Source organism: Pteronotus mesoamericanus, unplaced genomic scaffold (genome assembly GCF_021234165.1).
Source record: "Pteronotus mesoamericanus isolate MK-2021 breed Mesoamerican mustached bat unplaced genomic scaffold, CSHL_Meso_final contig_220, whole genome shotgun sequence".
In the NCBI taxonomy this organism is placed as follows: Eukaryota; Metazoa; Chordata; class Mammalia; order Chiroptera; family Mormoopidae; genus Pteronotus; species Pteronotus mesoamericanus.
This window is the reverse complement of record NW_026555091.1, coordinates 7,182,475-7,195,515: the sequence shown is the minus strand read 5'-3', so window position 1 is coordinate 7,195,515 and position 13,041 is coordinate 7,182,475.

The following is a 13,041-nucleotide window of genomic DNA, read 5'->3' as shown; positions in this document are numbered from 1 at the left end:
CATTTTTCTTTGATAGTTTACAACTTTTTGTACCTCATTTAAGATATTCTTTTTTACTCTGCAAATCATGAAGATATAATCCTACATTATTACATCATTGCATGTCTTTTCATAGTTAGGACCACAAGTCAGCTAAAATCAGTTCTCGGTCACGATGTGAAGAATGGATCAGGTTCCATTTTGCCCTGCTTTACAGTTTGGTAGCACCAATATTTAAAGTGACTCTTGTTTTTAATGTCTCTCTGGAGCATCTTTATCATAAATCAAGTCTCACTATGTCAGTGAATATAATCTTAAAATACCATGCTGTGTTTGCCAAAGTCACTTTTATAATTAAGATTTTAATTTTGATATCACTGAAGATTAGGTGCAATTGTGAAGAATAATAAATAGGCCACCCACCATTCCTTGATCCAGGTTTCTCCAAAGGTAGCGTACTGCAAACCTCTTATCACCATATCGCCACCAGGGCATTTCTGTTGTTACAGTGCAGATTCAAGACATTTTCATTACCACAGATGTTCTTACTGTTATCCATTCCCAGACACAAACAGGTAAATAATCAAGGCGTCAGCTATTTGATGACCAAAAGTAATGACTGATGATAAACCATTGTCATTTTTGACATATGACTCAGAAGGAACTCAACAAACAGAAGGGGAAAGCCCCTCACCTGCTTGTCTATTAACTTGAGTGAACGTTGACACAATGCCTCGGTCCAGAGGAATGAAGCTCAACTCAGGCACCTTTAAACAGCAAGCAGTGCGCGCTCAGAGGCGCAGGACACAACTTCAAACGTCGTGATGCTACTCATTTAGACAAGTAGAGTTAAATGAGGTTCCCATGTTTATGTTTAAGATTTATTAAAATGTAGAATACATTTCTACAGCTTGGTCAACTTTTAATACTAGGCATTGTAATAAATCGATCCAGACTACAAACTTGGACACAATTATAGAGACTTTTTTAAAACCTATTTTCATATATAACTCTTTAGTAGAGGCATGATGGAGTGATTATTGAAATAATTTAAAGTCCAAAATGTATTTTGAAAACAAAAATGAACTAATGGTACAAAGGAGTGTTAGTTCTACACAGTCATTTGTAACTCTTTTGTAAAATAGAATAGGAGGAAGGTCATGGGCAGAGGAACCCCTTGGCCTGACCAAGACTTATTTCTGGGAGGATTCCTTTTAGAAAAGACACACTGATATTGAGGATCTGGAAACACATTTCTTTTGTCATATCTGTGAACCACAGTTTGAACACTGCTGCTGGAGAGCTTCTAAAATGATAGAACTAAACTGCAGGACTCATTGTGAATAGAGCTCAAAAGAGTGTTATTTTTTGTCAAACTATAAGATATGAATTCAATGTACTGTCATTCCATGTATAAAAATTCTCTAAACAGAATTCATCATTACATACAGACATACATAAACACACACGCATATGTACACATATGATATAAAAGTATATTACAGATTAGGTAACATTATAAAAGTATAAAATGAGAAGGATAACTAATGTTTCAGGAATTTGACTTGATTACCTATGATGGCTGTTCAGGTGATATTTACTCTGTCTAAATTTATATTCTCATCTAAAAAGAAGTAAAATCTGAAGTATTAAGAAAGTGTGGAAGGAAAGAAGGAAGGAAGGAAGGAAGGAAGGAAGGAAGGAAGGAAGGAAGGAAGGAAGGAAGGAAGGAAGGAAGGAATAGATACAGGTTGAGTTGATTTTAAAATATTCTCAAAAGATAAAAGAAATACATATGACATCCTAGGGAAAAAGTGGAGGATATATTACCTATGAGATGCACTAGATATATGTGAAATATAGGAGGCAAGGGAAGGTTCAACACTACACTGGACATGAAGACTGGAGCTAATATTGAGATGTGACACACTGCATGTTCTTAAAAATATGGTAAATTCAAAAATAACCAAAATTGAAAAGACCATGTTTTGTTTATTTGTTTAAAGTTTCAAACATTATATTGAACAAGCTATCTACAAAATATTTAGTCATTTGTAGTACCATCAAAGCTGGCTAGCAATTGAACAAAAATAATTTAATAAAAAAATACATAGCAGAAGAGTGGATGTACATCTAACTTTGACCTTTGGTATATCCAGAGAGATACTTGAAAACTCATTCTCACAAGAGTCTGCGGAAGATGCGTCTGTCTGACTAATTCTCGTTCCCTGCTGTGTCTGTGTACTGTTAACTATTTCCCGAGAATAAACACAATCCCCAAGGTCATTGGCTATGCTCGGCTGGAGAAAACAAAGCCGTTACTGATAACCAGCTGTCTCTTTGTAGTTCTGCGAAGTGGGAGGGGGTGGATGTCCACCTTCAGTTTGGATGGATGAAGTGCTTTAAGCCTCATTTCATAAACAGGGCAGATTAACTAGTCTCATAAAGGCCGAAATAAACTTCATAAGCACAAACAAACAGCTGGTTGACAAATTTCACAGCCTGATCGCCCTCCAGTTTTACTAAATGAACAGCGAACTGCGGGCTCAGACTTTGTGCTAAGAACAGGCAACGAAATCGAGTCCAGGTGGCCAGGTGGGGGCTGCTGTGTCGGGAAGCGGGGCGCACAGCCCCTCACCCTCTCCGGAACCGGCCGTTGAGCTCCGTGTTATGTTATTTCCATTCTCATCAAGTTCACCAAGATGAAGGCGGCCGTGCTCTGAGCGAAGCTCTTTAGGCTTTGCATCTAATCAGAAAGTCGGCAATTACTGCTCCTTTGGAGCCATTCTTTACCGGAATAATCCATGTCCAGAGAGAGTCTCCAGTGGATGAGAAAGCAATGGGGGACCCCTTTTTAAAAGTAAATTCAACAAGGGGAAGAAGGGACATTCAGATGTTGACTTCCTGGCCTTGATAATTGCGCTATGGTCAGTAGTTTGATAATATTGGGAGGTGAGGGGGAAGGGGTATGCGTGGACTCTAAACTTATGCTTGCAACATTTCTTTAATGTCTAAACTTATTTGAAAACAAAAGTCTCTAAAATATGATTCTCTGGAATCAGAAGATAAGTATTTTATCTCCCCAGTGGCTGTGGGTTATTCTCAAGAAGGACCTGAATACTCTGCTGGTACTTCATTCGCTCAGCAATTGTTATATCCTATAGGATTGATACACTTTCCTTGAGGACGGATAAGGGTCGTTCTTGATCAGTTTGAGTTAATAACTCTGAAATTCTTCTTTGAAAGACAAAGAAATCACTGGTTTGAAAGCTCATATGGAGTCTCCTGGCAAGAATCTGTTACACGGCAGATGTGTCTGCGGCATTAGCTGCTGATGACTTGTTCTTACCACAAATGTAAAGTCTGAGGAAATGCACGCCGTTAAAGCAGACGCATACTGTGAGTGTGAGTGAGTCCCATTTTCTGCTTTCTACTCCGCTGTCTAGCACTGCACTTCGAGAAGATGATCACACGCTTCTTGTATTAAAAATTATTGAATGGAACAGACGTATCTCAAATCATGTCTAGGGCAGTAATCCAGTCTGATGCATTCCTTTCATATAAGGTTAATTCAGTCTTCTGAAGGCTGCTATGCACTTCTTTTTGGGGGAAGAAGGGTACATGCACTTTTTATAAAAGTATTACATGCTAACTATAGAAAATTCAGAAATGTGATGATGAAACTAAAACTCACCAATAACTCTATCACCTAAGGTTTGCCACGCTTGACATTTTGCATTGTTTCTTACATTTTTCTATGACTATATATTTTACAAAGTGTGGGGAGTTCTTTATACTACACAGAGGATTTACCTTTAATCATTGCTGAGGTATAGCATAGTACTTCCTATATTAGATAACTAGAGCCAAAATATTTCACTTGTATAACTTTTCTTTTTAAAAATATTTCACATACACCAATTCTTTACTCCTAAAACCCCTAAGCCATCAAAGTCAAGTCTCGTCCTGAGTTAGCCCACATTAGAGGTGAGGCATGGAAACACAGGGGGGAAACTGAATTGTCTATGCTACGCAGTCACAGGAAGTGAAACCAGGGCTCAAGGACAGCGGTGACATCAGGACCCAGGAAGCCTGGGTGTCTGGTTCAGTGTTATTTGTAGACGATACATTTTTTTTACCTGCACCGTTTAATGCATGCATGTGTAATTATCAGGCACTGGTAGACATTGCCGTCTTTTTAGAAAAGAAGAGTTTTATTTCTCCTGGGGTTACACCTGCTGAGGCCATACTCCTTCTGCAAGACAAGGGAAATCTTTATGCACACTTTACTCAAAAAAGTAAGACCTAGGGACACATGATGCTTAGCCAAACTCTCCACTTGCTTAATCCGCTATAATTGAGGATAATCACTCACTAAAGTAGTAGCAAATTAATTAGTCTATTATCTAAGTCCCCAAGATTAAGATGCATACAATTTCAGAAGGATGAATAGGCATATTGTGCTAAATCAATTTTGTGTGTGAATAAACAGGTGAATTTGAGGAGAGGAAGATATTCAGACTTTTAAAATATTTTTATTGATTTTATTTGAGTTACACTGGTTAATAAAATTATATAGGTTTCACGTGTACAATTTATACCACGTCATCTGTAAGTTGTATCGTGTGTTCACCAGCCAAGTCAAGTCTCCTCTCCTCCCTGTTCACCCGCTTTACCCTCCGCCACCTCCCCGGCGCCCTTTTGCTTTTGGTAACCACCGTACCGTTCGCTGGGTCTATGACTTTTTTTTTTTTGCTTAACCCCTTCGCCCTTTAAATCCGGTCCCCCACATTCCCTTCCCTCTGACAGCTGTCAGTCTATCTGCTGTATCTGAGTCTGTTCATATTGTGTGTGTTTATTTTGTTCATTAGATTACACAGACTTTTAGTTTTTAAATACATTAAATCTTTACCATATAAAATGCCAGCACCCCCTTTCCCAATTCACTACTTTCTCTTTCCCCTCTAACGTTAACGACTATTTTAAAACTTTAGCTTAGTCTTATATTTTTTATATTCTTACTGCATTTGTTTAGATCCACAGACAGCATTTCATATAGTTCTTCAAATTGCAGTTTGTAAGGTTTTGAGACATATCTGTGCTGTTTTTTGTAGAGTTACAGCGTTTACTTAAGATGCTACGTACCATTCCATTGTACAAAGCTATCACGTTTTGGTTATTCTGGTAGGTGAAAGGTAAGGCTGATTCGACTTGTCCTTAATTCCAAACCACCGGGCAATGAAAATCTGTCTTCTCGTCTCTTCAGGGGGGTGTGTGAACAGTTCCAGGAAATAAGATACAAATCACTTGCTCCACGAATATGCTCGTCCTCAACTCAAGTACCTGTTGTCGAGCTGCCCTCTACCGCAGTTTGATCAGTTTCCGTTACCTCCAGCACCGCGAGGACCCAACTTCCTCCGCCAGACCCACAACATATGTTATGATCAGACTTTTGACATGTTTGCCAGCTCGATGTGTGTGAAATGCATTTGCAGCTACCTGATTATAATTATGATTGACATGTTTTCATAGACTGGAGATTTGGGTTTCCTCTTCTGCGAATTGCGTCTTTTACCTGCTTTGCTCCTTGTTATGAATGCCTTTGTCTGAATCTAGGCCTGATTTACATATTCTGGGATCTACTCCCTTGATGAGTTTACAACTTGAAATTTCTTACAGGCTGAGTCCTCGCTTTAAAATAAACATACATGTCTTTTAATAGAAATGCTTTAAATTTTATCTAATCATATTTAATAGTATTTTATTTAAATTTTAGGAGCCTTTTATGAATTTTGTTTTTCAGATTTAAACAACTAATTCATTTCAAATTATTTTATGGAAGATAAGTTAAGGAAGAAAAGAGATTTGGGGGCTCATATTGATACTCATTGGCAAGCACTATTCAATTTTCCTTGAACTCATAACCGGCTTGTGATGCTACCTCCTTCATATGCCATGTCCTGTAGGTGAGGGGCTCTCTGGACCCTTTAGTAGGGTCCACTGATTTTTAGTCCACCCTCCCCCGATGCACACTGTTTTAATTATGGTAATTTTAATGCCTGGTAAGGCATATTTCGCAGTCTTATGCAGTTTTATTCATATTAGCTATAACTGCCCCTATCATCTTTCTATTATATTTCAATTCAGTTATTGTTGGTGTACGTTTAACTTGAATTCAACAAGTTTATATCCACCAAACTTTCTGACTTCTCATTTTGTATCTAATAGCCTCTTGAAATTTGCTGAATTATGTGTAAAGAGATAAACATATTTCTAATTAGTTCTTTAGTATCACCTCACAAGTATTGATAAATATTTCTTTATTGTACAGTTACAAACATTTTACCCAGTCTATTGTTTCAGGCTGCCTTTTTAGCTTCCAAACACAACAGTTTCTTTTAGTCAGTTTTATTGAGGTACCCTTTACATAGAGTAAAACGTGCCTGCTTTGGGTTACAAACTCATGGAGTGTTGCCAAACATAAGTCATGAAACCATCACCACAAAAATAGATCCTGCACAGCTTCATCATCAACAGTATTTCCCTCATATCTCTTTGTAGTCGGTCATCTATGGCTAACCCTGAGTTGGTTTTCTAAGAGCATGCACGTTGTCAATTTTACATGTAACTGTTATAGATATCAAAGTATAGCTCCGTATTTATTTCAGATGAGCTCTGGAAGTGGTAAATCCTTGCTTTGTGACCTAATATTCATCCCATGGTGCTGGGGGGCCCTGCGCCCCGCCCCCAGGGTCACACGTCTCAGGATGTGCTACTCCACTTGTTCACCGTTCCAGAGAAAACCCTGGAAGAAATCCCTGTCTCCCTCGTCTTTTGCATCCAGGGTCCCACTTATCAATTCGTTCCCTCAGCTCTGCCTTGGATCAATGATCTAGGGTTCACCACTCCGTTCCAAGTCACCACCTCGGCTTGCCCCGACTGTTGCAGCAGATCTGCAGTTGGTCTCGTTGCTCCTAATTGTGTGTCTCTCTTCACAGTATTTCTAGTCAAGAACTGAAATGATCACTGATCATATCACGAAATTATAAATCATATCATGAAAATGTATGGTTCAAAATAGCCCAGTGGACCTCAGTCCTACTCAGAAGAAAACACATGATCTTCCCCGTGGCGGGCCAGCCCCATGGGGGGTGCTGGTGCACCAACCACAGAACGGTCCTGACCCAAACACACCACCGTCTACTGCAATTTGGGGTGGCGGTGGCGGGGGTGGGGGAGGGGGCTTTGTATCTTCTTCGTCCTCCGCCTAAAATTATGTTTCTCCAGATGTTTGCACAGCGTACCCTTAATTTCACCATGGCCTCAATTTAAACGTCCCTTCTTTAAAGAGCATGTCCTTGTGTATCCTTTCCATTATCCCCAACTGCGTCTGGCCTTTCATAGGAGCTCCGTAGTATGTACTGGATGGACCGACGGCAGTATAAATCCTGGCGCTGTCACACGAATCTGAGTCAGAATGATGACTCAGCCGAGTACAGGGCTGCCAAAGGCTGCCCAGGAACCCAACCCGATAACTGTGTGTGAGTGGCCCCTTGTCCAAAGGGACATCGTATTACAAAATAAAAGACTTTACAAAATGTATGTTCATGAAAGGTAGAGTGATTTATTGATGAAGACTGAACTAATGTGTAAAGAAAAGATCCTTTTTTACATATCTGTTGGATGTCCAGGGCAGAGGAGATCTCTGCAGCGTTCAAGCATCATCCCCTGCTGGTCAAGTCTAGGGACCATCTCCTTAGGCCCGTTATGGACAAAGGGCCCTTTCTTCATAATTTCATTTCTCTCACCTAAGAAAAAGTGCCAGACGTCCGAGTACTACTCCCATGGCTTATTGGGCCGTTTTATCCCAAGAGTCCAACTCCGCTTGCCTTTGCGATTCCCTGTTCTATTTATCTAACGCTGGTTACGTTTTCATTTGTGACGTCCGTCATCCACTGGGCAGCGATGAGTGACGCTCTCCAAGGCCGTCGCTCTTCATCTTTCACGATGAGCCGAGGTTCACATCGTGCCTAAATTATGCAGAAAAAACGTGAGTCATCATTTTTTCTCGCCAGGGTAGTCTTTCCATTGAGAATTTCATAGTGTAAATGCAGACTGGCTCCAGTTTCAGCCATGTCTCCTCGGGAACTCCTTAGTCTGCAGGAGGAGCCTCTTTCAACCCGAGCACACGCACCGCCAGGGTGAGGAGGACGGGCAGGGCCTCGGCCAGACGAGCCGAGCCGAGCCGGCCCAGCAGGGGTGCCACCACCCGGAGAGAAAGGTCACAGCGTTTTACCAGAAACCCTCCTTGAAGGTTTCCTCAATGTGGTAAACAAACATCCCTAAAATATAGATTATAAGTTTACGAATGGACAAAAATGGAAGGCTGATAAATTTGGATATTGCTCTTGTCCAAAGTGAAATGAGTTGTAACTTCCTTTTTGAAAATTTTTTAATTGTTGACACTATTACACGTCTCACATTTCTCTCCTTCCCCTGCCCCCACCCCCCCACCGCGGGCCTTCACCCCTTGGCGTCCGAGTCCGTGGGCTGCACAAACGCATTTGTGTTCTTTGGCTAATCTCTTCCAGTCCCCTCCTCCCCCGCCCCTCTGATAGCTGTCAGTCTGCTCCATGTCTCCATGCCATTGGTTCTATTTTGTTCGTCAGTTTACTTTGTTCATGAGAGTCCGCGTATGGTGAGATCATATGGTTTTTGCCTTTCTCTGACTGGCTGATTTCCCTTAGCATCAAATTCGCTGGGTCCATCCAGGCTGTCACAAAGGGTAAGAGTTCCTTCTTTATTTATAGGCATGTAGAATTCCATTGTGTACATGTACCAAAGCTTTTTTATCCAGTCATCTACTGATGGGCACCTGGGCTGCTTCCAGGCCTTGGCTATTGTAAATAATTGCTGCTTTCCAATAATGAGATGTACATGTTTTGTTGAACCTGAAAACTGCCTGTATAGGCAATGGCTGTGAAGGAGAGGTGGATTGTTTGGAGCAGAGCAAGTGTTCAAATAAGTGTTTCATCTGCTGTAACTACTTCAAAGAAATGTGTTTATCTGGTTGTGTATATGCTGTGATGATTATTTTAAAATAGAGCCATTACTGATCAAACAAAGCCAAATAAAGAATTCTCCAGTGATATTAGGCAAGCTATATGCCTCATCTGTATGGTTCACACAAACAAAATGCAGGCTACATTCACTGGTAATTTCCCATTTTAAATTGGCTAAAAATAAATTGGAAAGAGGAGTAAAGCAAGCAATCCAAGTAATTGAAAGACTAGGCCATATGAGTAGGATTTGATTTAGCTGGCTGGAAAAAAAAAATGCCCAAGAGGTGAACAGGATGTCTCTATTACTCTTCTCAAATAAATGAGGGGAAATGCTCGTTACAAAGCATGTGTACACAGAAATGATTTCTTTGGCAAGAGCATCTTAGTACTAAGCATACGTTTTATTTTCTACATGCAGGACAGCCCTATGCTGACCCAGCCACGCGAATCACAGAAGCAGAACCCACACACTCACGCTCACACACGTCACTAAGCGCAGGGGACTGAAGCATGGCTCAGGACCGACCTGGTTTAAATGAATTGACTCATGATAGATCCATAATACTTTAAAGTACGGTTCCTAAAAGAGTACAACCTCTACGCGTGATTCTTTAGGAAAGGAGGGGGGATGGCGGGCTCAGCTCTGTGTCTCTGGTTCAGGTTCACTGGTTTCAGAGAATTTGTTCCAAAACAATTTTGTGAGCTGCATTAGTTTCCTGCAGCGGCTACAACAAATTACCACAAAATGTGTGGCTTAAACAAATGTATCATCTCATAGTCACGGAGGGTGTTAGTCCAACGTGTGTCACTGGTTTCCAGCCAAGGTGTCATGAGGACCCTGCTCCCTGGGGACCGTGCCATTTCCTCTGGCTGGTGGCCGCCACATCCCTTCACACACGCCTGCATTGCTCTTTCAGAGCCCGTCTCTTCAAATTCCTTCCTGTTCCGTCTTTACACCACCTTGTCCTCTGCATGTATCTGTTTGGAAAAATCTCCCGTTGCCATCCTCTCAGAAAAATATGTGTGACTGCACTTAGGGGCCACCCAGGTAATACGTCCCCTTCCAGGTCAATAGATTAATCACACTCGCAATCACTCCTCTGCATTCGGCCATATCAGGTAACGCTCCCAGGTCCTAAGGTTTAGCACGTGGGTAACTTTGGCAGGACCTCTCCTGCCCTCCCACACAGGGGCCTGGGGGGGCCCTTCGTGTCATGGAGAAAGTGTAAGGTAAACAGCAACCCCCGCTTTAATACATTGGTCAAAACGTACTAGGTGACTAGAGTACAGTAAGTGACAAATTGGCCCTGGAATTAAATGATCTTTGATACGGGACACCACACAATCTTCTATTGGCGTCTATAATATTTCATAGAATCAAAACTATAGCAGTACAGAGATAAGCATATTGACAAAATTAGAGTTTTATTTGTGCATTTGTTTTTAAATAGACTTTATATTTTTAAAGAAGCTTTAGGTATAGAGAGCTCCCACATACGCGTGCCTCCGTACACACAGGTTGCCCCCCAATATCGACACCGAACACCAGAGTGGTACATCCTACAAGCCAAGAACCTGCACGGACAAGTCACTTCACCTAAAGTCCATCACCAACCTTAAGGTTCGCTCTTGGTGTTGCCCTCGGTGAGCTGCAGAAGCTGTGAATGGCGCGTGTCCACCACTGGGCTACCCGGCAGAACAGCTACCCCCACACACCCCTGTGCTCCCTCTTTTAATTCCTCCCTTCCCAACCCCTGGCAACTGCTGATATTTTTACTATGCTCCTAGTTTTGCCTTTTACAGAATGCCATGTAGTAGACATAGTGTTTAGCCTTATCAGATTGGCTAAATCCACTCAGTAATTTGCAATTAGGTCTCCTGCGTGTCTTTTCATGGCCTGATACCTCATCTTAAGTGCTGAATAATATTTCATTAAATGGATGCACCACAATTTATTTATCCAGTCCCCTAGCGAAGAACATCTTGGTTGCTTAGGAGTTTTGGCAGTAATGAATAAAGCTCCTCTGAACATTCATGCGCAGGCTTTACAAGATTGACATTTAATACACATCATTGGCCTTATAGAGGCAAACAGCTAATGTAAACTTTTAGGACTATTCTCCAAATGGTAAAATATAATGCATAATTATCAGTCTAATCTAATTATTTTAACAATATTTTATCTCTTGTGTATTTATTTTACATCTATGCTTCTTTTATTTTTTCACATTTAAACATAATTAACTCCTACAATACTTGGAACAAATATTCTTGTTGGGAAGCTGTTCATTGGTATTTTTCTCTGCAGTAAATGTATTCTTTCATTCTATTTTTTTTCTTTGCCATCTAATATAATAATTTTACTTCACTTATTTAATCTTTTACCTGTGTGTATTAGTGTGTCTTTATAGTTTTACAATTAAAATGCCATTTGTCCACATATGAAAATCATTCTGATTTGAAAACAGAATCAATCAAGGTGTATTTCTGTTTCTTAGGAAAAATATGCCCATTTACATTTATTTTTCTAACTGAAGACACTGGTCTCACTTCTATCACTTGTTTGAGTGCTGTGTCCGATATTCATTCCATTGTGATAGGCTATAGATTATTTAATTTGCTGTTCTCTGACTTCATTATCTGAACATTATATAGCTTGTACTATTATTCTGATTTTAAAGCTGTAGCGTCCCTTGCACACGCTGAGTCAGTCTTACTCCAGAAAGCAGCGACTGTCCAGAATGAAGCACTACGTGTTGATCCATCAGAGTCCGGCCGGCCACGGCTTCCATGCCATCCAGCACACCTGTTTCTGCAAATCAGCTATTCGATTAGGGCCACGCTCGTTTTTTTACCCATTGTATATTGTCATTTCCTCACTCCAATGGCAGAGAAAAGTAATTCTGGCAGAAATCCCGTAGCTGGCAAAGTCGACCATATTCCCTAACTATTCTTCATGTAAAATAGTTGTCAACCCCTTATCTAAATAAACACACAAATCACACACAATACACATAGATACACACAAATATATACACATATACATCTTAGACATGTAAAGTGAATTTTAACCAACAAGATAAGGTATTGACAATTTACTACTTATACTATGGGTCTAGCAATTCAAAATTATTCTTTGAAAGTATAAGAATAAATATAAGGTAGTCTGGGAAATCTAGACATTTATAATGTTTTAAAAGAAAAAATATGCCTTCTCAGCACACAGTAAGAGAGCAACACAATTATACAGAATTGACTTTCTTAATACAGAGAATACATGTAATAGGATACAGTTCCTTAAATGATCAAAAATGTGACCTTTTTGAAGGTATGTTTGCCACCTGACAATTGTCATCATAGTTCTTTTTAAAAAAAGATAGTCCAAATTATAGGCACAGCAGTCTTGCTATTATACAACAGCAACAATATGTGCATATCAGAAAACATGCTCCTTTTTACTTTGTATATAAGCCCACTTTAATAATCTTATTCCTTATAAAGCAGAACTAACTCTATTTGAATAAATGCACTTCATTTCACATCAATAAACTCCCGGGGGTGACATAAAACTTGACAGCGATGTAAGTGGCAAACCGATGTCTATTTCTTGCATGTCTGTTCTGGAGTATTAATCGTGCTGTTGGTATTTAAAGGGTCGCAATGAACATTCCCACCGGTATTCTATAGCAATTTAATCACAATCCCATTCATCATTAAGCGTTACCCTGTGAATAATATCATTCACCGTAGGGCTGATGTTACGATACACCGGAGGCACCAGACAGCTTTGTCTTCATTAGCAGACTTATGTGGTGAGTTGCAAGATTAAATGTCATCGATGACCTCCTAATTGCCAAATCCATTGGCTTCCTTGGAGCTCTCAGGCTAATCGTCCTTTCCTTTCCGCAGGATGTGACCCCGCAAAACACCACCTTCCTTCTACACCCTTTCGTTGCTGCTTCCCTTCTATTTCCTTCCCCTAGTTCAGTCCCTTTCTCAA